Source organism: Bombus huntii, chromosome 16 (assembly GCF_024542735.1).
Source record: "Bombus huntii isolate Logan2020A chromosome 16, iyBomHunt1.1, whole genome shotgun sequence".
Taxonomy (NCBI): domain Eukaryota; kingdom Metazoa; phylum Arthropoda; class Insecta; order Hymenoptera; family Apidae; genus Bombus; species Bombus huntii.
The window spans coordinates 406733-432216 of record NC_066253.1 but is presented as its reverse complement, the minus strand read 5'-3'; the positions used below and the strand labels follow the sequence as shown (position 1 = coordinate 432216).

The following is a 25484-nucleotide window of genomic DNA, read 5'->3' as shown; positions in this document are numbered from 1 at the left end:
TTTATCCGAATAAGAATTTACTGAAATAAGAAATTATTCGCGTAACAATTTACCCCAATACAAATTTAATCGGCTAACCTATTCGGATAAGAATTTATTCGGCTAAAATATTATACGTTGTATGGGGACATATTTGTATATTATTTAAGAAGGATAGATATGGTACCGAGCGTGAGATATATTTTCGAAACTACATTGTTCAGTCGTTGAAATATTGGCTTTTATAATCAACGTTTCTCAAAACGCCAGATTCAAACGTTCGCTATTCCTTGATAAATTATTCATTTGGTAAATTAGTCGTAAAAATCGTACCGGTATCTGCATATACTTGTAAAAAAAAGTGAAAGCGATTATTTGTATTATCGTTCGAATGTATATCGTTATAATCGAATAATAGAAAATAATTTATTACAGATAAGAAATAATTATCTCACAGATAGAAGAAACAATTCGTATAATAGTCAATTTTTTATAGTTTTTTTCAGCTTCGGTTAAATTATTGAAATTTGAAGTACAGCGATCGGAAGAGATATCGCGACGCGCCATCGCTTCTATCGTAGCATTCGCTTACCTCTTCGTACGACCAGGTACATTAACTTTAGCTGTCGCGAGTACAACTAACAAGAGGAATCGAAGTTCGAGGTCAGAGACGAAAGTTCGTAGAAAGAAATCGTTGGATAAGCGCGCAAGTTGCCTCGAGGGTGGCAACTTTCTCCGAAGAGTGTACGAGGCATGTTTTGGAGGAACGAAGTTGATACGTTGAGTTTTGTGTCTTGGTACACAGCGTTCACGTCGTGTTACCTCGCGATACGTTGCGAAGTTGAACGACGGCGGAAAAAAGTTGGTTAGATTAACGAGAGCCTCGAGGCAAGAATTCCTAATGTCGATGACAGGACTTGAAAATCGTTTTCGGAACACCGGCTGCGAATTATCGTAGTACGTTTCTATTTTCTATTACTCGATTTACTCGACGATACTGATCGAAGGTTCGAGTGTCAGGATTTTTTTCTAGAAAAACGAAGCAAGACGTTTAATGAAAAATTCGTAGAAAAATAATGACGATGAAACGCGTAGTAGTAGCAATAGGACGGAATAAATCGTGGAACGCTCTATGGAACATCGGCTCGAGCGCTTTCGCCACGTTCAAGGTTGATCGGAAATTTTTTCAAACCACCGTTCCACGAAAGCAAATTCCACGAAACGAGACAGGTGGGCCGAGTCGGTGAACAATGAGCAATCACGAGGGCCAATCGGGCTGTGGTATGCCCCTGGGCCAGAAACTGGGCCCTGAACAAAGGAAACAGCCTCGCCCTTTCCCTTTCTGCTCGGTGAAAGCAAACCTTGCTTCCGATCGTCTGGCAAGGTTTTCATCCTTTGTGCGCTTCAAGTTGTAGAGAAAATTTACGAAAGATTTGCCAGGATAACAAGCATAATTTGGACAACTATGTAATTTGAAATAGATTGCGAGATACTAGAATTCGCATTTTTATAAGACTAATTGAAAAAATGGCACTTGAACAGAGTTTTAATAGTTCGTAACACGTTAAACGTATTTTTGAATACGCTATAATGGTACTTAAATATTTAGACATCCGGAGCACTAGACCGTGTATTTTTATCTTTAGTAGTTATTGATTGACTCGGCAAGAAGAGAATTTAGGCTTTCCGTGTTATAATATGTGTTGACGTAACACATGCAAAGCAATATAAATACTTGACTTTTCACACTCAACTCGAGTGTTATCTCAAGTGTTGCGATACAGTTAGAGGACTATGCTCGATAAAAGCACGAAAAACTTTATTTCGGAGAAACCATAGAGAATATAATTAGCAACTTATCGACTGATCGCGATTACCTCGATAATTTCCCCTCGCCCCTTTTATATTACCAAAGATCGACATTCGAATCTATTTATTTTATGACCGAGTCCTCGAACAAAAATTCCAACCCTCCTAATCCTGCAAAAACTACGTAAACTGGGAAAAATTTCCTCTCTAGTTTCTTTGCGATTACGCCGTTCATCGATTATTCCACTTGCTTCGAGCAACGATCGCTCATTCGTTAAAACTTTGATATCCAAGACTTCTCTCTTCTCTCTGCCCAATGATCCTCCGCTCTGTTCGCTCTTTTCCACACCCTATTCGCCCCTTTGTTAAAATGAAGGCCACAAAGACGTTGGAAGGAGAGAGGAGAAGCGAGAGAAATAAAGCGCCAGCCGAAGGTCTTAATAATTCAAATGTTTACCGTCGCTTTTAAAGATAAGCTGATAAAAGCGTGCGCTCACTCTCGGCTAATATAAAAGTAACCAAGGGTTGGAAACATGTGTACGTGTTACAAGTTGCTATTTCACGTGTATGCAGAGACACGTGCATTTACACGTGTCGTAAACGAATCCAAGTTTCAATCCGCGTAATTTTCGGCACACGCGTTCCCGTGTATTTAAATACGGCGATGATGAAAAGTACTGGCACGAGCTGGCTATTTCAAAGAGAATTTCAAAGAGAACGCGATTCGCTACTTCATCTTTCTTTCTTTCTTTCTTTCTTTCTTTCTTTCTTTCTTACCAAGTATCATTTTCAACGGCTCGACATAATTACGATAACGTTCTCGGCTCTTAAAATAGATACGTACAACCTTTACTTTCAATAATTTTTACGAGGTACCGACATTTTTCTTTCGCCTAGAATATTTATATTCGTTTCTATATGTTAGCTTCCGTGACAATCGAACGATACTAGTTGGCAGCCAATTCCTTCGTTGCCAATTGCACAGACTATCGATGATTTTACTCGTTGTACATTGGCTACAAAATTCCTAGAGTCGATTCTTGCATTGATTTTGCTAATCGAGACCTTACGTATCCATTTATAAATGATCGTTATAAATGATCGACAGTTTTCTGGCTGCGCAAATTGTTTGCAAAGCGCGAGATCGTGGAACGGAAAGCACAACCCGTTGGATTTCATCAACGAACTGAATTATTCAATTCGCCGATAATCCGGATGCGTCCGTACGAACACGGCCAGGACACATTGTTGCCGAAGACTGCTGCCGTTCGTTTCGCAATGATTTCACGCCACGCCGAATAATCGCGTTTAAGAACAAAGCCACGCGTCACTGTTCAAAAATAACAGCCACGAGTCGATGGAAAAGAACGACGACGATGTCGACGACGACGACAGAGAATGTTCAAACAAAATCAACTGATTTGCATAGATATTTTGCCAATGTTTCGTACATTCCTGTCGATTTCGATTCATTTCTACTTTGTAAAGAAATTCGTTTTCTTTTCTTCTTCGAAATTGTGAATTTTTCAGGTCAACGACGCGAGATTTCCATTCCATAACAGACAGATAACACGTACTACGATAATTTTAACAAACGCTACTCTTGCAAAGGTAAACCAGGAGAAAAAGTCGAGAAATTTTTCTTTCCCCGATCCAATTCCCCTTTGAGCGGAATATAAACGGATAAATCAATAAGCTGCTTCTCTTCTGGGTCAAGGTGGAGGCAAGCTTTCTTTCATCAGTGCGAAGATTAGCTTCCAAGAAGCTTACGGTTCATTCAGAGAGCCGGACCGGAGAAGAAAAAAGAAAATTCTATTTACTTAGCGTCAGTGTCGACACTGACTGGCGGATAAGAAGATAAAAGTTGGAGAACACGGGAAACAGGTGTTACTCTGTCGTTCTTGACAGTGAAACGTCGATAACAGCGTTAACACGACAAGCGGCCACTACGCCCTTCACCTTATTCCCTTTATCCGCCTAAGACTCGCGATAAATCGCGAAAACTTTTATCCCGAATATGTTTCTGTTCAATTTAGTCGTTCGTCTCCTATCGTTTTAACTGATAATTTTTAAGCTTGAAAAAGTTATTACAATTGCGCCCTAAGTTTAGTCATATATCATCTCAATTAAATTTCTCGAAATTCCTAGAATTGCAATCATGGTTTACAAAAAAAAAAAAAAAAAAAGTACTCGTATTAAAAAGAAATAAAAAAAGGACAAAGTATGCAGAAATATGTAAAAGGTTCCTCCATTTATAGTAAGCTTTTCTGCTGTGAAATCGCAAAAGGAAGCGCGAGCGGGATTCTTCTGCTGGTAACCTTTCCACGGGCTGGAAAAGGTCGTGTTCCCGATCCGCGGAGAACAATTCCAGGCGAATGCGAACGCCATGATCGAAGATAAGTGGTGCAACAGGGAGCATAATAATGGACCGCATTCAGGCTGCGCTTCGCCTCGGCCGCGAAATAACGAGGGTAGGCCACGCGAGTTAAATCATAACGAAGACGATCTAAATTACGAAATATTACCAAAGCGATATTTTCACCAGGTGAAACTGTCTCCTATGAAAATCGCATTGAATATCGCCTTTCTCAAACTTTTGACAAACTCTCAAACTCCCTCCCGCCCTTCCCGATGTAACAAAATTTTAGTATTTGAAAATGATTTAAATTATTGACAATTCGATTTAATACTTTAAATTGTCTGTATCGTGTGCTCATTTTCAATTGTAATTGGGAAAAGTGTAACAGAAACGGTAGGAATTTTTTAAACATATTTTCTCGATATTACTAACCAATAAATAAGCGTAATGTGTAGTATCATAATTGTAGCAATAATTAATTACTCCTTCTTGCTGCAGTAAATGCAGCAAATAGAAAGTATAATTAATGGAGAAAGAATTCTTTACTGTTATAAAGGAATTCTTAATTTTCCTGATAACAATATCTTCGTCCTTTCGTATCTTATTTGGCAAAATATTCTTATAATATTCGGATCGAGTTTCTTTGAGTTTCACGAGAAAATAGACAAATAAGGTTGCCCGAAGAAAAAGTCAAAACGCGCTTAAATACGGTTCTACGTGGTCCACCTTCTTCAAGTCCGTTTGATTTCAACGGACTGAGCTTCTCAGTTGTCGACATCCTCATGCTGAAATTAATTAAATATCTGTCTATCTAGCGAGTGGATGGTCGGGATAGCAAAATTGCTCGTTTCCTGGTTCAAGAACCTTCGACTGTGTCCAACAATCGTACAATCTCGACTTTTCACCATTACGATCTCATTTTTCCATTTCTTTCAATCGACCAAGCCACGGCAGCATACCACAGAAACTGGTCCATGTATCGTTAGTTATTTACAGTTGGTAATTTCTAATTTGCTTTAGACTTTTCAGAGATTCGTTTCTACAAGCTTCGAGAATATCGTACTCGTCGAAATTGTGTGCGATGAGTGAGTGCACATATTTTTTGAAAATAAAAACTATTAAAAAACGCGGTTAATGATTTTTTTGTTGCACAGAAACTCCTGGATTCTGTAACTGCGATTAAAAACAACTGGAATTCCATATTATGCACGCGAAACGTATTTTCATGACGGCAATGCATCAGATTGTAATTAACGACAGATTAACTGCCGTTGATAGTAAAAACGTAGGAAAAAGAGAGTGAATTATTCATACATCAGAGCAGTAGCTTTATTTAATTAGTAATTTGACCGATGGTAAGATTTCAGGGAAAGATCTGTTTCGTGATAATTCCTTGTGCGCTTCCTTTATGAATATGGGTCAGTCTGGAGAATCAGAATTATTTGTACCAACATGCTCTTCAAATGAAAAATCTTGTATCTTGTTAATTAAAAAGAATTTTAAAATTCATTCATTAGATGCTTTCCAAGGGACTGAAATATCATAAAAGTTGTACAACTTGATTAAATTTCTTGTACAAATGTGTGCGCGAGCGCGCACGCGCGTGTTTGGCTCTAAAATATTTTAGTAATATGTTAATTTGTATATTTTACATTCTCTTTCTCATTGTTAATTCGTATTTCATTCCATTTAATACTCTCGTAATTACATTTCTCCGTGAGAAATGTGTCTGATATAATATTATTTTTTCGTTAATTAGCAGACTCGAAATGAATGTAGAGAACCTTAATGAAATATACCCGCGTTTTCGTTCTTTCAAAATGTGGAAATTTAACATTTGATAAACTTTCCTCGAAATTAATAATGTTAATGAGATTGTTCGTCGTTAACGAGTAATGGATTCACAACCATTCCAATTACTCTTCATTTTAATTGTATCTTTGTCAAATGTAATACACAGAATAATAGTTATCCTAGTCATTGTTATATGACAAAAGAGATACATATTTAGTAGTTGCTCGTTAATTTTCTTGTAACTTTTACAAATCATTCGCCTACAGTTATGTAGAGAATTACTCTTAAAACGCCCTGATAATTTGAGAAAAATTGCGCATTTCGTAATCGTTAATTCGGTTGAGAATCGATTAAACCGATTAGTTTTGTGCGTTCGCGAAGTGAATCGAATAAGTGAAATAAATTTTGATGGAATAGAAAGAACAATTCTTTGTACTGTAACGAGGAATATCTCCTTGTAAAGATATAAACTGGCCAAATAAAAGTAGAAATATCTTCAAAATCTTGATTAACGATTAACGATTCAGCGATACTGACGCACACGTTGCGTCAATGTAAGTATCCAACTGTAAATATACCTGTTGACGCAATTGTTGCCTTTTCATCATACGTTCCGGTAAAAAATCTTGGAAAAATAATCGAAATACCGAGCGACGTGTTAAAACGTCGTTATTTAACATAAAAAAATACCAAACTTGCAAACATGATCGGTTTCGTGATTCGGTTTAGTTTAAATCGCGTTCTCATACGATTTAAGATATCTATTCGCACTATTATACTGCACATAAATAAACAAACAACGAATAGGTAATTGTATATTTTTTGAATTCACTTTGACTTCCGTGACTCCTGCTTTTCTTCTCGGTTCATCCGTTCTTCCTTTCGATTCTTTCTCCTCCGGATCTCAAGCATCTATTTTATTCGCTCGCCTTCTTCCCTTCATATTTATCTCTTTAGACTACATTCCTACCATGTATACTGGCACGACTCTTCTTTTTCTTCTTCGCATAATCTGCATACTTTCTGACTCTCTTTCATCCAGCATCTACTTTCTTTCTCTTCGTCTCAACGTCTGAACCTCGCTATTGTTTTTAACTCTGTTCCTTTTCCTTTCTGTTTTACATATTTTGCTTTGCCTTGTGTTAATGAATAACAATAATAAAAATAATAGCATTAACAGTAATATTTCTGTCAATTGTTCATACACACTACGGCCAACAGAGCAGTAAGAAAATTAGAAAGGTTTGAAATTAAGAAGGATAATACACGAAACACTTAGTTTCAGAGCTGTTATTGCGACATAGTTCCGTCAGTTAAGTAGAAAATTACCAACTCTCGTAAGTGAAATGGTATGTGAACGAGTGAGTGAGAAAGAGAGAAAGAGAGAGAGGCGAATTAAACGATGACTAAGGCAGGAAAGTCTTCTTGTCTGGCACAAAGGAACTAACGGCAGGACTTATTTAAATTTTATACTACTCTCCGAGGCGTATCATCGCCGGTAGTCTTGCAATCGCATATCTAATTCTCGCGTTTCGTTACGAGCGACGTAGCCTTTGTTTGCATAGATAATCAGCGGCTCGAGCTCTTTTTACCTTGCTAACGATCCGCAAGTTTTAACGTCGAGCGTCCTATCATTACCACTAGTATTTTACTAGTTTTTGTTTGGAAAGTTATGTCGATAGATTATGCCAGAAATATTTAAAATCGCAGAATTTATTGTATCAATGTATTCATAAAGTTAGCTGTATTTGTAATATCGCGTTGATACGTTCACAAAATAAAATGTACTTATTTATCTCGTTATACGTAACAAACGTAATGCATTTATCGTGGAGAAATTATCCAATTTACGATAGTGGACTCTATTATCTTTGTATAACGCGGTTCGGACAACGGCAACCAAAGTTTTTCTTAAGAAAACAACGTCCAAAGGACAATTGTCGAATAAAGAGCACGCAAGTTTCCGGACGCTGAAGAAAATTCGCATCTCCCGCGTTTTACGCGATCTTGTATATTAAATTAATTCGGACTTACTTATTTAGGACGCGGCAATAATCGTTTCGAACGAAGAGAAGGACAATGGAACGAGCAATGTCCCCAGAGAAAGTGGAGAGTGGAGGAACCCGGTCATATCGAGTCGTATAATTTTCAGTATCGATCAGAGCCGGCACAAGCAGGCCGATTTAATTAATTAATTCACCGTGACGTGAATTACGAGCACTCTATCGGACGTTCGATCGGCGAGAAAATAGAGCTTGAACGCCTCGTGAACGTTGACTGGCCTCTAAGCCTCCAATTTTAAGGGAGAGCGACGGTGCCGCTCCCTATCTAGCGATGCCTCGCGACACATCGACAGCCATTTCCTTACAACGGATTAATTCGGACCTATTACGCGCGCCTTCCATCCTCAAATCTACGTTCAATTTTTTCAGAAGCTGATTTTATTGCTTCGTATCGTTTCTGAGAAATTTCTTCGTCTCCTCTAACCGTCTTCCTTCCTTACGTTATCCTTAACCTAGATAATACACGCTAAGAGTCTACGCTGCAACTTCTTTCTACTATTAATTCCGTCAGCCACTCCTACTTTTAACCGTCTGCCTATTGCGCCTCTTAATCTTTCATATATCTTCCAGTATTTCTTTCCTCGCCTTTTTCTTCCTTTTTATCTTTCTTAGCCATCCCTCCCCGCCAAATATCTTCCACACTCGCGTTTATTCTTTCTACTTCTCTACAGTCTTCCACCAAAATATTTTCCTGTTCCAATATTCCTTTTACAGATGGTTACACGTTCCTTCCTATTCCGCCCTCCGATATCTCTTCCCATCTTTCACGTTTTCACATCTCTCGTTAACTATAGCGCTTTGGCTGGCCGAATTGTATTTTGGCAACTGTATCGTGCGCAATTTTTAACATCTCCGTCTCTTCTTTCCATTCCTCGTTGACCCTACCCGTTTCCGTTTAAATAACCCGCCCTCTCTCGACCGTTATTAATTTACCGTTATTAATAAATTACTTGTTAGTAAATTATCAATAAACTAGAAAATCGGCACAGATATATTCGTTTCATAAAATTTCAATTTCGTCGACTGCGCACGAAGAAATTATATTCTTAACTGGTTTTCAGAGTCACCTGGTATACAGCTGCGTTTCCAAGGAGTGACAGCGCTGGAATGTTTAGATAGGGCAATTGCTCCCTGTCTAGCTCGTTACAACAGCTGTCTTACGAGACCTGACTCGAATTTTACATACAGCTAATGGATATCATGCACGACGATATGTACGTGAAAGACACGGAACAGAAATTGACGAAACGATTTTAAAAGACTCGAAACTCGAGCCAATAGAAAACGAAAGTCGAGCTACTCTGGTTACTTATTTACGATTTCGCCGAAAAATTTGTTTTTTAAATATAATAGCTAAATCAAGAGTTAAATAAGCATAGTCGGATAAATAAACAATAGGTTAGTAGTTAAATAGCCCGATAAGAGGAGTGTATACATATGAAAGGATAAATGGCTGAGAGTACAAGACAAATAACAATAACGATCGTAAACCACATACGTTTTTATGATCGTCAGGGTGAGAAATAAAGTGTTACTATTATCGAACGTAATTGCAAAACATCGTAATCGACACTCGTGTTTGTACATTCTCGGTCTCTTATCGATGGAGGAGCAACACACCTAGAAAGTTAAGTATCAGCGAAAATCTACGTCGAAGTTAAAAGAAAGGTACAAAAGTCGAGATCTCGTAAAACCATTCAGCTCGAACTACAACACTTCTGACTTAGACTTATGCAATCGGCCATGCACGAAAATAATCAACGATAAACACCAATAAAAATCTGCCCGATTTTTTGAACCGCGTGTCCCCACACCCTCTACATATTTTTAGCCACAGCAACCACTATAACTCACCACCCACGTGAAAAAAATTCGCTCTACGAAATCCACGATCTGGATTTCATCCAGCTAACGGTTCCACCCATATCGCATCAATTATCCCGTAAAAAAACATAATACAGAAGGAGAATCGAGAATACAACATGGTTTTTTTCTCGTGTAAATCGACCCGAAATCGGTTATTTTTACTCCCATTAATTCCATCGGATCTCGTTCTGTGAACGTGATGACTTTAATGGTGGCTTCGTGATATATTCCCGCATTCTGCGCTCTAAACGAGGGAAAACGGAATTTTTTGCGGCTTTTAAATCAAAATTTTTCTACAAAACGAAGAACAAGGTTGCTTCAAAGGCAACGTATATTTTCTGTATTTTTCAATCGTCATTTTTATGCACGACGAAAAATCTTAATTGGAAGAGAGGATATATTAGGGTATAAGGTTGTGTATATAGAACATGGGAAAAAATTTCTCGAGTGAAATAGAAGAACGTAAGATGAAGTAAGAAAACGTTTAGCGGGACAGAAAAATCTTTGCAGATAAGAGAAATGATAAGACGTTTTTATCCGGCAATTTCGTCTAAGATTACGGCATTTGCAATACTCGCGCTGTATACGGACGTTATGTGTATCGTAGGCAAGACTTGATTGAAATTGCGTAAATACGATCATCGCATATATAACGAGGAAAAGAAATATTTTCACAAAGAAGACGGAGAACGAAATCGAGTGAAAAATCCAGTGAAACTCGTCGTGTGGGAAGAGAGAAAGGAACTTGATGGATTACATCGTGGAAGTTACGCGACCTTGACTGAGAGAAGAAGCAACTAGTGTCGCACGTGCTTCCTCAGCCATGCCGAAGACGTACAACGTTCGCTAGCGGAAAGTTTTTTTTTTCTTCTCCGCCGATACGAAATTTGCCGCCGATGACGATAAGCGTCTCCGTCGCGACGACAATGGCCAACAATAGCGACAGAAATCGATTTCATGAATTTTCGGTTCAACTGCGAATTTACATATGTATGAGAAATAGTCTCGTATCAGTTTTTTCCTCTTTTTTTTCTTTTTTTTTTTTTTTTTTTTTTTTTTGTTCGTGAGTTATTCTTCTATTGAATTGAAAAAAGGTGTAGACTCGATTGAAAACATTCCATCGATATCGTGTTGCTAAATTCAGATTTTCTTCGAGGGAGAAACAAGTTTATAATATAACTTGTAATATACTATAGTATACGAAAAATAAAATTATAATATTAATAAACTTGTCCAACTCCTATGTGTCTTCGTTTATCCAAAATAACGAACTATCTTTTTCGTTAAAATGAAATTATATTATATTTACAGCTGCAAGGATCAAAACCGAGCCAAGCGAAATTGAAATTCATCTATATTATCATTTCATTTTGCGATTATCCCAATTCTATAATTCCATAATTGGAGAAGATTATTCCTGGTCGCAAAATGAGCCAATTAATAGATTAAAAACCGAATTACAGAAACGAAATTAAAAAGGTAGGAGAAACGTAACGTCAATCGAGTAACAAAACAAACCTAATCGATTCGAATTTTCCAAAGTCCACTCACAGAGCATCTCGTCGCTAATGAATCTGGTTGTCGATACGACGTTAAACCTTTCTACACAAAAACAAAAAGAATAAACAAGTAAAAGAATAGAAAAATAAAAAATAAAAAAATTGCAGCCTACTTCCGTTAGTTTGTCGTTTTGTCGAGTCGAAACTAAAACTGATCGTTCGAACGACGACGATACGGCAAATTTCAGGTCGCCGATTCGATAAAATGCAATCGATAAAACGCGGAACACGAGAGCAACCTAAATAACGCGACCGAGGGTAGACGCGACAGGCAAAATAGTAAACGCGTACGAGTAATAAATATTTGAACCACGGCGTTCACGATCATCGACCAGATCCAATTTATCGGGTGTGCCCGCTCGAAAATGCTGTTTTTCCTACGCTCGTTTCGAGACCAGCGAAAATGTGATTAAATCGAACAAAGGAGAACGGGGAAATAAATTAATCCGAAGGGTTTGACGTGGTTTCGAGTGGCGGGTGTGTGTGTGTTATCGCAAAACCGCAACCAATGAATAAAATGAACGATGGTTTATTTAATTAATTATCGCTCTCTGTCGGAGCTCCTTCTCCCTACTCTTTGTCTCGGACCTTTTATTTTAGCGGTCAAGCGGTCACCTTTCTTACTTTCTTATGTTTTATGGCGAGTTATTTCCCCGTTGAGTTAAAAAAAAAAAATACTTTTGATTTCCGCGGTCTTTGCAATTTCTCTACACGTTGTTTACACGCTGTTTAGACGTTTTCTACACTTTCTACGTATCTTGTAAGTATTCTATACGTCTTGCAGATTTTAGACACGTTTCCTAGATTTTAGGCTACAGGCTTTTTTTTACATTTCACGTAATTTTCGTGCGCCCTCTCAATTTTTTATAGATCTCCTCTTATCATTTGATGGAAGAAAGTCGCGATTCGTATAATACGCGTGATGTGTTCGTACCTAAAGAATTCCGTGTTAAGTGTTGGTATGCTTTCATGAGCTACTATATGCATCTGTGCAGTCCGACTGACGATACGAATAACTATGACGCCGGATCTCGAGTACGCCAATTCCCGTGGCTCGTACTCTGGTGAAATGGAAAGTTATTTTCACGGATGACGCAAGGGCCACCTGTTTCGATGCCGCCCGACGGTTTTTAGCCGCTAGAAGGATCCCTTTTTGCCACTGGCTGGCCCCGTGGTACCACGCATCTGGAACCGGTTTTTAACTCGAGAATTCGTCTTTTTTCTTCTGTAATTTAGGAACGCAGACAAGCCTCGAAGCTCCTCGAACGTTCTCGTTCCGACGATAGAACCCGACTTTCTGGACGCATTTTTATCAAGCTTCCTTTCATTTCTTTTTATACGTGGAACTTTGTGGAAGAACGACGAGGGTGAAATATTCCTTGCTAGGAGAATCGTTTAACCTTCCCCGGATAGACTTTTTCTCCGACGATATTATACGATAATATAATAATAGATATGGACTCTAGTAGATTCTATCTAGTAGATTAATACGATATTAATACGATAATAGATTGAACTTGTAATTTGAAAAATTCAAGTGCATAGTTTAGTCGCTTGTATAAAACATAGATTTACGTAGGAATGTTGGAACATTAAAGCGAAACGAATAAATAGGCAAAGTTATTGGATAATTATTGAAATCTTCCAATGTAATCTAACTATCGAGGAATGTTTTAAACGTGAAAAAGAAGCATCGTCTAATAAAAGAATCAACATGTACATAAATAACTCTAGAATGATAATTCTTGATCCATTCGAACACCTTTTTACTTGTTAATATTTCATTCATCCGTTCGTTTATTCTCAAACCTGATTATTATTTCTTGAAAATTATCGTCATTATTACGAGTAAAAAATTTCGAAGGCGACTTTAATCCATCAAATCATCGACGTCGTACTTAAAAGGCTTACGGTATGCTAATTACTCTCAATTACGCAAGCAACACGCTGTTTATTTCATTTTTTTTTCTAGCAGCACGAACTGCGTTGCATGTATTTATCGCAAGACTCGTAGTCGATGCTTAATTTCCTCGTTTAATCAACTATAAAAAGTATCGGTAGCGAAATTTCGCTTTCTCTCTCTTTCTCGCAAAAAACATGGCAAAGGGAAACGCGATGACTTCGCGACTAATTACAGACAGAATTTAAAGAAAAGTTTGTCTTTCACCCAGAGGAATTTAAATCAACTCTTCTCGTGTTGCATCGCGGACACTTTCGTTTCGTTCGACTTCGAAAGAATATTAGGAAAATCACTACCTTTGGGCTCGAGTCGTTTTTACAGATTTCAGTCTGTTTGACAAGGCTGTTTTTCAGAAGGATTTATTTTTTGCGAAAATAATTAAAGACATGGAATCTAAACAGAAATTTGTTTCATCTACTAAATGTCACAAGTGCTGGATTTTTAATATCTTATACATTTTCGCATATACGCATTTAAATTTGCGAAACCTGAGATTTCCCAGAAATGTATAAACATGTATAAACTATTAATTAATGTATAAATGCAATAATAAACACAGTGGTGTACAAATAGCTTTTATAACCACTGTATACCACTGATATAATAATATCAACCGAGGATCATTGTTCAAATTATAAACAATTTATAATTCTCCTTCGAAAAATTTCAATTTCTATCGAACCCAAACAGTGATCTTCGCCATGTTCGATTCCCAAAACACGCTAAAAATAAACCCAACTTCAAACTCTAATCATTCTTCCACCATTGTAGCGAACGAATCCTCTATTTGTCTAATGTAGAGCCAGCACAATACACAGCAGACTGTTTATACAAGCGTGCGAAACACAACTATATCTATAGAAGACGACGTTTCTAACGCTCGAAGAGGCCTGTTACGTACAAAGAGTTTCTTTAGGCGGTGACTGTAACGCAACAACGCGACGAGCATGTTTAGCTCGCAGGAAGGTACGCTCTGATTGCCGGTTTAAAGCCAGTTTCTATTGACAATGGCATCGTTCTTTGGGGACGGCACCCGTCTTCTCGCGGGAGGGAAATTGCAACTGTAACAGACGTCGCTTTAATTTTCAATGAAAACAGACCCGGCAAAGGCGAGCCTTAACTACCGTGAAATTGCCAACGAGGGAATATTTATCGGCTCGATCGAGTCTTGATCGTTTCGAGATGTAGTTTTGAGAATTGCAAAGGGCGAAGGAAGCGATGGATCTCGGGAGTTCGTGCTACTCGAGCGCGTGAGATTGAAAAACAGCTGTTGATTATCGGGAAAATTTGATTTCGCTGGTGAAAAAATGAACAGATTAGCAAGAACAAAATCGGATCAGCGAGCAAGCGAAAATCATCTACATTTAGAATCGAATGAAACCGAATCGATTCGTTCATATTTAAATTGAAAATCTCCCGAAGCCATGCCCTCCCTTCTAATCTAAATTTAAATACACTGAAAATACTCCAATATACTTCGACTAGAATACTTACGTGCCGCATCTGAGCAATACGTTTCGTATAACTAATGCTTCACGGATTAAACAACACTCTCATAAACAACTTTCCACGATTTTAAATTCCAATTGCGTAGAAAGAAATAAAACATAGCTGAGCTATTCTCTGGCTCGTCTCCTATTCAAACCTCTCTCTCTCTCTCTCTCTCCCTCTCCCTCTCTCACTCTCTCTCTCCAAACGCATAAGATTCAAGGAACAGAACTTCCGACTGGAAAAATCCATAAAGAAAACCGATGTCGTTGAAAAAGTCGGGTTCCATGAAAGCCAAGCTGCTGTTCTAAATATAAATGAGCCACGGTATGCGCCAGCTAGAGTTAACAAAATAAAGAACGGTGTACGTGCTGATCCCGTGATCGTGCATTCCCTGTTTTGCTACGGCCGCGTGATTCATAGGGGAGGCTCGGTCAATTCTCACGATTCAGAGAAAGCTTAATGAGCGTACACGGTCGGACAGGTGTTGTAGATACGCCGATGCAAACGATCCGGTGTTTGTTATTTTCAAACAACGCACAGGATGCACGGAAACTACGAAATAATCGAGCGGTGAAAGGTTTGATCACGTTTGCTTGGGAAATTTTGGCAACCGGTTCGGAACGAGGCAGTTCGCAATGTTTAACAGTTGGGAAAATTGATTCGGAGAATGATTAGTTGAGAAATTTCAATTTAGATGAGAAAAATTGTGAAAATTTCCATGGGATTGCAAAAAATGTTTCGGAAGTTTCGAAAATTGATTTGATCCAGCGTTTCGAAGCTTCGGAAATTGATTTGCAACGAATTGCAAACTTTAGCAATCGCAGAAACTATTCTGCATGAAAAATTTTCTGCAAATCGGTATAGAAATTTCAACGATTATTTTGAAGACCGAGATTTAGAAATTGCTGATCACTGCTTGGAAAAGCAATATAAATTGTCCACGCCAACTTTTCGCTAGAAATTCGATTTTTTCTCTTTACAAAGAGAAAGAGAAATTAAAGAGGCCGTCAACAAAAAATAATGAAATTGCTCTATTTCGTTATTTTGAAGTATAAATACATTTGTGAAATGTCAGAACGTTTTAAACAACTTTCACGCTCAACACTATGCAATTAACACGACAAATTTTGTCAAGCTTGTACATATTTTAAGTCCAATTTCGTGCAATTCCAAAACTGTATCAAAATTAGAAATTCATTTCAAACGCCTCTGGAATAACTGAAATATCCAACGCGTTACACGTGCGAACGGAATGGTCGCAACCGCAACTGTTAAATTCAGTTAAATTGCGTTTTTAACCAAATTATTATATGCGTAGAAAATTCCAAATTAACACCTAAATTACCAATTCTTCCGAATAAAGTTTCAATAACAATGATGTTTCTAGTAATGTTAAACGATATTTGCAGCGTGTACGTTTACTTGATATTATAAAAATAACGCTGTATGATGATCGAACGATATAATGAAAATATCAATCGGTAAGAGTTGAAAATTACAAATAGAAGAGTATCTAAGTAACAAGAATATCGATTTTCCTCGAGTCAAATTTAAGTTTCACCGAAACGCAAAACTTGCCAAGTTTCGACACACATTAATGCGATTTATATAGAAGTTTGCTTTGACTTGCGCCGGAATAATTTCAATTATTCGGAACATCACGAGGCTGATTTTAATCTTTGGTCTTTATTTCCTTTCGAAGCACTCGAAAAGTAACTTTCATTTGATTTTTCTTTTTTTCTTATTCGATTCGCGAACTACGCGATAAAATTGACAAAAGTGGTAGAGATTACTAATATACGTACGAGTCTCGATAATTCCTATTATCTCTATATTTGAAAAGTATACCTTTTAAAAAGTTTCACATTTTTTATTCATCGATGTAAAAAGAATAGATGTATATTAATTAATTTCAAATGTTGTAAAATGTTAAATCTCGTTACCTTTTCACCTGCAAGCCGAGCAACCTATCATTTTCGTGAAATAAATACACATATTCGGTGTACATACATACATATGTAATCGGTAGAAATTGGAAATTTCAATTGTTGGAAGTGCTAGTCACGCTTTCGTACAATTTTAAACGTTATTAAGCAAGACTTTCAACGTGAGGTGAGTGCCTGTGGAAACTCAGTGGCGAATGATCATTAAAATTTAATTTATATAAATTGACATCAATTTTTAGAAATATTTCTAATCTTACTACATTATCGTGCGATTTAACCATCAAACACATATCAAATGGAATAATTCGAATTTGTTGAGAAAACTCAAATAATTGATTTTAATGGAAGAACAAAATTTCTTTTGGTATTATTAGAAACCAAAATCATGAAACAAACCGCCCTTAGAAACGAAAAATCGTAAAAAGGAAACACGTCCTACACCCCATACACCGTATACAAAAGAAATACCACGTCAAACATGATCCCGTAAAAGTCCCACGTAGGAACGCTCTCCTACCCCAGAAAGTAACTTCCAGTTCCCCAGTTCCTAACAACCCTAACTCTTCGAATCTTTCCGTCAGATCAGCATCTGCCTTGAAAATATCTCGGTCGAGTCGGACAGATCGATACTTTTTCAACGAGCGAGCATATTGGCGTGGAGGCACCACGTGCGAGGCTATTGGACCCACAGACTCCACACGCGCAGCTTAAGCTACGTCCTCGCTGGAGCGACAACGAGACATTTTTTCGCGGCCTGTCGTTGTTGCACGTTTCAGTAGCCGATAAATATCAACTCGCAGAAACATTTTGTCCACGTTGAAGCAACGTGATCGGAGTAACGTTTCCGTTTCGTTCGGGTCTCAAAACCACGTTTGCTCTAGCAACAAGTAATCCAAATGCATCGTGGAAGAGTCGACGAACTGTGCACACCGAAGCAACGTCTGTTTCCGTCGTCGCGTCTCTGTTACTTTTCTCTGATCTTTACCATCCGAAATGGAAACAAGCAAGAAGCAGCAACTCGTGCCACTGACAATAGAAACGCGAAAGAGCACGAAGAAATATCGGGCAACGACCAGTAATTTTTTCAAGAAGCATGCAACATCCGCAGGAAGCAGTTCGCAGTTGCTTCGATTAGGACGCTATTTTACTTAAAACATACGACATATCAAGGAAAAGCTGCTTGTTGTTTGTTCGGTGAGGATGAAGCTTTTGGGGTTGTCGTAACGCTAATACGGTGGTGGCATGTGCCACAGCCAGGAACTATACGGTCCTTTATAGCCGCGCACGCCTGCCATCGTTCCGCCCACCGCGAGATATCGCGGATATCGCGACCCGCTAACAACCATTTAATGGATCAAAACAGAGACAAGCGTTTCGGCAATTCCCGAGATAATTCGCTCTAACGCTCTAATTAACGTCGATATCGCGGCCGATCCAATGGCTAATGAACCAGTGAAATTTCTCAATGAACGATGGGAGAAAGGAAATTGTGAGAAAGTATGTTCCAGTCCGTATGAAAAATTTAATATGTACATGTGATCCCATTATCAATAGAATAGAGTTTACTGTGAATAGTGCCGCATATTTGGAGTATAAATTTGCTTATCTCGCTTCAGTTCTCGGGATTGTTAACGTCAATGGAATTTGATACCGGTGCCGGACTGTGGAAATGATATACGAGTGAGATTTGTTAATTGGCCGACTAAATAAGAAATTGGATATTTACCACAACTGTCAGCAGAATGGCATAACGGTTCTGACGTGATTTAAAGGAATCAAAAGAAATATAATAAACAGCTAAAATTGTCCTATTACGTTGTATCGTACGTATGTATCGTTTCTTCCTTTCTTTTTTCTTCCTTTTCGATGATAAATGATTATAAAATATCAACAAACTAAATGACTCGACTATCTAGTAATATTATTACAAATACCTCATACCTAACAATTATCAAAAAATAGAACTGATTTGTGTAAGCATAATGACGTCAAACATTTCTGAATATTTAACATGTTAATGACATTAACAAGAATTCATTCGTAATTTTCATTTTATCCATATAATTTCGGATTAAAATGGAATCCATTTTTATCTTAATTGAAAATTAAAAGTCAAATTGTGTAAATAACGATAGTCATATATTCATATTCCTGAATATAAAAGTAATAAGTATTATATAATCTTCAGCTTTCATTTGACAAATTATAAATCGCCAACATGTAACCTGAAATAATTAATTCCTCGTAAGCAACTTCACGCCAAACTCAAAATTACGTCAGAAGTTACATTTACACAAAATAACCGCTTTCTAAGCGTCATTCTTGCGCAAACAAACGCAACAGTTGAAATCCGCTATGAAACGACAACACTGGCATGGCGGTAAAATTCAAATCCTCCAACTCCGTCATCAACGCATATACATATAACCATTATCTATCTCACGCACTAGCTCACAAAACTATTTGTACACTTACCACAGACAATTTTTACTTCTATATTGTATGTATGACATGTATAACTATTATCATGATTATATTGATCTTTAAAGTCAATCTGAAATTGTATATAAACACACATTACTGTATACATGTATTTAGTAAAAACTCAGTACACTATATTAACATATAAATATTAAATATATCCCCACTGAATATCGAGGTTTGTTAATATAAAGCATAATTCACTGTTTAAATACTTTTGTGATCGCTGGAAAGTACATACTTGTGTCAAATGTCTATATATATTCTCTATATATATTCTCAGATGTGCTTCAAATTTTACAATACAATTATGGTAGCCAAATCCCGTAACAAAACTAATAAAATTCCAAAATATTTCATTACGTACGAGACATATTCATAAAAGGTGTCCACAACTTTTTCAATATCTTCATAAACCTTTGTATCTGTATAGAATATACATATACGTATAAAAATCTAACGTTAATTCGTTCATATTATATGAATACATATTGAGAGAGCATAGAGTAAAACGTACGAATAAACATTACATACATGCACATATTTTAGATATTATAGGAGAAATATGTATAAAATCATATAGTTGTTATATATACACTGCCTATCATAGAGATTAGAGCATGTATACTTGGCAATTTTGTAGACTATTACGTGTTGCAGCAAAATATAACCAACAAAACACGTACGATTATAGACAGTAAAGTCCAAGATATATTAAATTTAATTTTCAAATACCTTCGTCACCCTGTGTACGTCATGCTTCTAAGATCTCTAAACTCGACGAAAACTCGTGGAAGAGCACAAACACACAGAACAAACGGATCCATAAAACGTGTTTCCGGCATGGTCGCAGCCATGAAACGTCGAAGAGATTTTGGCGCGTAACGGAACGCGCGTGTCTACCGTGAATCTCGCCGCGCAAACGTAAACAGAGAATAGCGCAAATATTATGATTTCGCGGTTCGACGCCGGTAATCGTGACCTAGACACGTACGACTTCTATACGTGCTAACTACATACGCTTAGAAAAATTCCAATACGCAAAACAAACAATGGGTCGTGGAAATACTACATAATAACGAAGTAAATTTGAACGGAGCATCGAGTGAACGTTCATTGGACATGCGCCCTTGAATCACACGACTAACCGGTGAGGTACGTACACACTGATTTTGGAGCACGCGCGAACGCCGAGTGAATGCCGCAACGAGATTTTGCCGGGCGATCGCACCTTTACTCGTCGCTTAGTGACGCAGCACGCGGACACGACGACCGGCTTCAATGACAAACACATTGTGTATATATATATATATACATATATATATATATATATATATATATATATGTACTCACCGTGCAAACGGTAGGACGTGGCCCACAGGCGAGAAGATCGTATCCAAAAAAAAAAGTGTTCCCTGAGAGAGATCGGCGACGCAGTAAAATAATTGTACACACACCGTGAATATCCTTGGCACAAAGCACACAAACGACAAAGAAGCACAGGTTAGATATATACAATATTTTCTTATTTCTTTATTTCCACGAGATGTCGCGGTGATTATAACGACTCGATCGGGCGAAGATGGTCTCACTTTCGAAAACCGGAGATCGATGATTTCCGCGCACGCACTACACGATCAGTGAAGTGAACGAACGCACGAACGCCGCGTGAATATCGAATCGAAGACGTCACGGAGACAAGGGAGCCAGCAGGAGGACGCAGCCGCCGATTGTCACGGTTCGCGAAAACGAGAGACAGGCGTTTGGAGGTTAGGTGATGGCGCGTCGCGAATCACGGTAGCCGAGCCGGTAAGCTTCGTTGGCTTCCGGCGAGATCGGGCGATTCTCTTTCTTCCGGTGCACCCGCGTGACGAGAGAGAAAAAACGTATTCAACCGACGTCGTTTCACACTGAGCTCGTGTTACACACTGGAAAACTAGCGGCCGGGCACGAGCGCACACGCCGCGCGAACCCGCGTACAACACGAACGAGGAAACAGATGACGGACGAGGGAAGAGGCGAATCGTGAGAATAGAGTTAGTATAGAAAGGAAAAAAAAGAAGGAAACGCTGCGACGAACGAAGTTGCGAGGACGAAACGTCGCGCGAACACGAAAACTGCGCGTAATAGATCCGGCTAAGAGTTGTAGGCACGCCACGAGTAGAGGTAGGCGACGCTAAAACTTCGCCACGAGTCGTGGCACGCCACGAGAGGAGCCGAGGGGACAGAGGAGTAGAGCGAGACGACGAATCTAGAGGGGGAAGAAGAAGATGGACGAGGGGATCGAAGGGAGGACGATGGCGACCACTCGACTCTGGGCTGTTGAAGGGTACGGAGAGGTCAGAGGGGGGAATATGTCGACTCGCCGGAGGGACGTGGGGTGATTGAAGCGACTAGGCTGGAGGGGTGCAGCCGGAGAGGGGCGGCAAAGGATCGAGGGAGGGGAAAACTCGCAGCCGGCAACAGCCGACTCGACTCGACTCGACTCAACTCCGTTCTTCTTCTTCTCGTTCTTTCTCTGTCTGCTTTTCGCTGGCACCCTTTCTCCGTCTCTCGCAAACATACGATGTGTATTGGTGTATCGGCACACGATTCAAGCCCCTCTGTGCCGCTCCTCGTGTAGACACCGACGCGTGTATACGGGGTGGTGTCTTTTAACGCGGCGCAGCGTGTGACATTTCAGCGATCTAGCGAGATAAAATTGTTGAAACAAGGAAATCGTGGGATTTTTTACTAGCATGAAACGTAATATTCAAGTAAAAATTGATACGTATAATGGTGAAATGTATTGGCAGATTATGTACTTTGTTTTGTAAAAATATGGATTTGAAAGCAATACGAGTTTTTAAAATATAAGAAATAAGAGTTGGAGTGAAGAGTTAAAATAGAAAATAGGGGTTATGAGATCGGTCTTTTTTTCAAAATAATCTTTTGTTTCTTAAATAAAATAAATCTTAACGAAGAAATGAATATTACTAATCGACTTCACGAGATTATTGAAATGTTACACCGATGTAACGATGAAGACGATGTAACGATGAAGATTTCGCATAAAGGGACTCGAACGTAGTATATGCAAGGTGTTATTAGACTATTGTTGTCTGATTCGTGGGAGCAGTCGTCCCGTTGCCAAGAGGCACAGTCAACCTGCGACATTGGACGCGGTTTTCTGCCATGGTTATCGTCCGTTTAACTCACGATTGTTCTACGATGGTGCGTTCCGATAGATGTGAAAATCGATACGCATATGGCACACGTATTTCAAAACTGACACGACACGAACAACTTGTTCGGGAAAAGCGAGAAGCCATTTGAAAAATGATAAAAAAAATTGTTTCTCCTAAGCACGTAATCTAGGTAGAAGGAATAGGTAACACAGTACTAAATTATTTTAAATTGTGGGACACTTTTGAAGTAGATAATGCAATATGTCGCTGAATATTCACATTATATTCTATAATAGCTTTCCTGTTGGTACAATAGGAAATATAACGAAATATGAATTTAATACAATGTATGGTTATAAATTACGTCCAGAATATATAAGTAATAAGTCTTTTGACTTGCTATTCTTCGACGCATGCGCACTCCAACAGCGCGATAATCGAATCATATATCAAATGAGACGTTCTTTACGACTGTATAATCTAATAAAGTACAGGAATAAATTTTTATCAAACCAATTTGAATCCCATAACGTATAGAACCACACAATAGAAAACTAAAATAATTCATCGAACATTTCGCTATGTATTTGAAGGAATATTTACATAGTCAGATCAATGGTCCGGTTAATCCGAGTGCAAATCCGTGTACAAACGAGAAATGATAACAGTTGTGAGCAAAATTTAAAAAATTACAGCATAAATTTATATTTGTATGGGCACAATTACAAAAATGATGTAGGCAGAGATTTTCTTTACTCGTTAAATACTTTATTTTGGATGTATTGTATACTTTTGTGTATTATATGCATTCTGCACATTTTTGTACCTTCAAATTTTCCATAAATTCATAAAACTCGACGGTATAGTGATTTTATCAAGAATGGACGATGGTCAAAAGTAACAAAATTTTCCCAAAATCGCCCTGCTGGACCAAATATTCCACAGTCTAATGCTATCAACTCATGCAGCATGAGTGAATTCATTCCCGTTCAAAGACACCCGGTGTATGACCGTGCACACGGCCGCATAGGCGAAAAGAATACGCGGCTGAGCAAGGTGAGGAACCGAGAGGGCACGACGAGGGCCCTGAGAAAGAGCTTCGAGTATGACAAAGATGGAACAACGCCTATGAAAACGGACGAGGGACGTTGGAGAGCCAGAGGAGAGTTAGCGGGAGGGAAACGAACGGGAGACCTTGCACAGCGTGGCTCCGAGCCGCGTAGAAAACGCCGCTTTGTGTTAGGGTAGCCTGTGCATAAGAGAGGAAGTACAGGTCTAAAGGAAAAGAAGGCCCTCGTGCGTCTCCGCTGGCGGCGATTCGCAGGCGTAAAGGCCTGTTCACATGGCCGTTCTCCACGGCACGCACGAAGACGCTTCGATTGGGCTGCTCCCGTGATATTCCGCGCTCGTTCTTTTCTCATCGCTGTTTCTCACGGAACCGCCGAGGCTATCGAGATTAACGATGAAAGCGCGGTTGGAGAAGGTTTTGGAATAGAATTCTTGGTAGACGTCTTGAATTTATGTTATTATATTTTAATATTTCACTTTTTCTAACATTGAGAGAACACGTGATTCTTTAGATATCTTTTATTAGATATTCTGAATTTTCTTTGATCCATCTTGTTACGATTTGAGAACGTGGTTTCTCTCCTTTCTTGAGAATATTTTATGTTTTATTACACGTGTTTAATATCTACGCGTATTCCAAGTGATTTATGTTAATGATATTACGTACATTTAACATTTGCGTTAAAAATGTTTATGAAGCAGGAAAATAGATGATAAATAATCGGTTGCGTGGAAAAGTCGTTCCTGGAAAGTTCGTTTTTTGAAGTATTCGCGAGTTGTAAGAGCGTTCTGAAAAATCGTTTGGAACGAGTGTTATTTGTAAATTGAATTCACGTGTTTCAAATATTTCTCGCGAGGCCAATTTTTTCCCGCGCACATTTGAAAGCAGACCGCGGTACGTGGAATTTCGATCGCACGAGTTCGTCGAATTCCTCGACAAAAACGTTGCAAGAAATCGAAACGTTAACCTTCAGATATAAATATCTCGGGAACAAATATGAGCGGACAAAAATTTCTCCAGTTATTTATTTATATAGGGGCGTAGCTATTTTTTTAAACGATCGCACATAAAATGGCGTTTTTTTAAGTTAATTGAAAAAAGTTTGAATGTTTCGTATCTTTGAAGTTCAATTTGATTAATATCATTCTATTAAAAAAAAAAAAAGAAATTATATAAAATATGCTCACATTGAGATTTTTATAAATAAAATTCTATATTTCGTTCTGTTTTGTTTGCAAGAGCAAATGAAACTTTTATCCGGGCATTTTTATATTCCCATGTAGATCGTCAATGAGTTTGTTAATTAACCGAAAATTTTTTGATAAAACTCTCGAAAGAGTTGAATATGGGCAGGTGCATCAACGTTATCGCGCGCTCCATCGTGAGCGATGCAAACACAGCCATTAATTAACAAACCTAACGAGTTTTTTAAACTTTTTCCACCCATTTTATCCGCGAATTGCAACCATTAAAGTGGTTAACTGTAAATTAACGAAAAAGTTATACCAGTCATGAATTTTTATTTAATTATCGAACAAACAATAGCTGTCACAATTATATAACTAAATTATAGCTGAAATTCCATAAAGACAGACTTTAGTTTTCGAAAACTTCAAATTTATGTATAATATATTAATCTTTTTCGCTTCACATTGTACCATAGCCTTCAAATAACGGCATAAGAATTATAAAAGGAAAGATTACATATGTACACAGAGCCAAAGGGCCCAATCTTCGCTAGGTAATGTGTAGACGAGCCTTAAGGAATGGAGTAGGCCGTGAAACGAAAAAAGATGCGACGCGTTACGGGGCACGGCGTAAGAAAACTGCATCGAACAGTCCAAAATAAAAGGCTATAAGTCGCCGTCCCTGATGTTTCTCGGAATCCTTTAGCGGGCTCTTCCTGTCGCTGGACGTCGCACACGCGATCTATCGACCGAT

At 38.3% G+C, this 25484-nt stretch overlaps 1 protein-coding gene across 11 annotated transcripts in view; it reads right to left on the bottom strand.

Moving 5' to 3' along the window:
• The window catches only part of LOC126874833 (polypyrimidine tract-binding protein 2), a 419953-nt gene that overhangs the window by 300286 nt on the left and 94183 nt on the right, over positions 1 to 25484 (bottom strand). For 2 of the 11 annotated variants that reach the window (XM_050637302.1, XM_050637308.1), the window contains exon 1: positions 20661 to 22767. The exons of 7 other annotated variants lie outside the window; for them this stretch is intronic. The gene's annotated coding sequence lies outside the window, so the exon portion shown is untranslated. Of the gene's footprint in view, positions 1 to 20660; positions 22768 to 25484 lie in introns of those variants that run through there. 2 more of the 11 variants (XM_050637307.1, XM_050637318.1) reach the window with 1 other exon arrangement.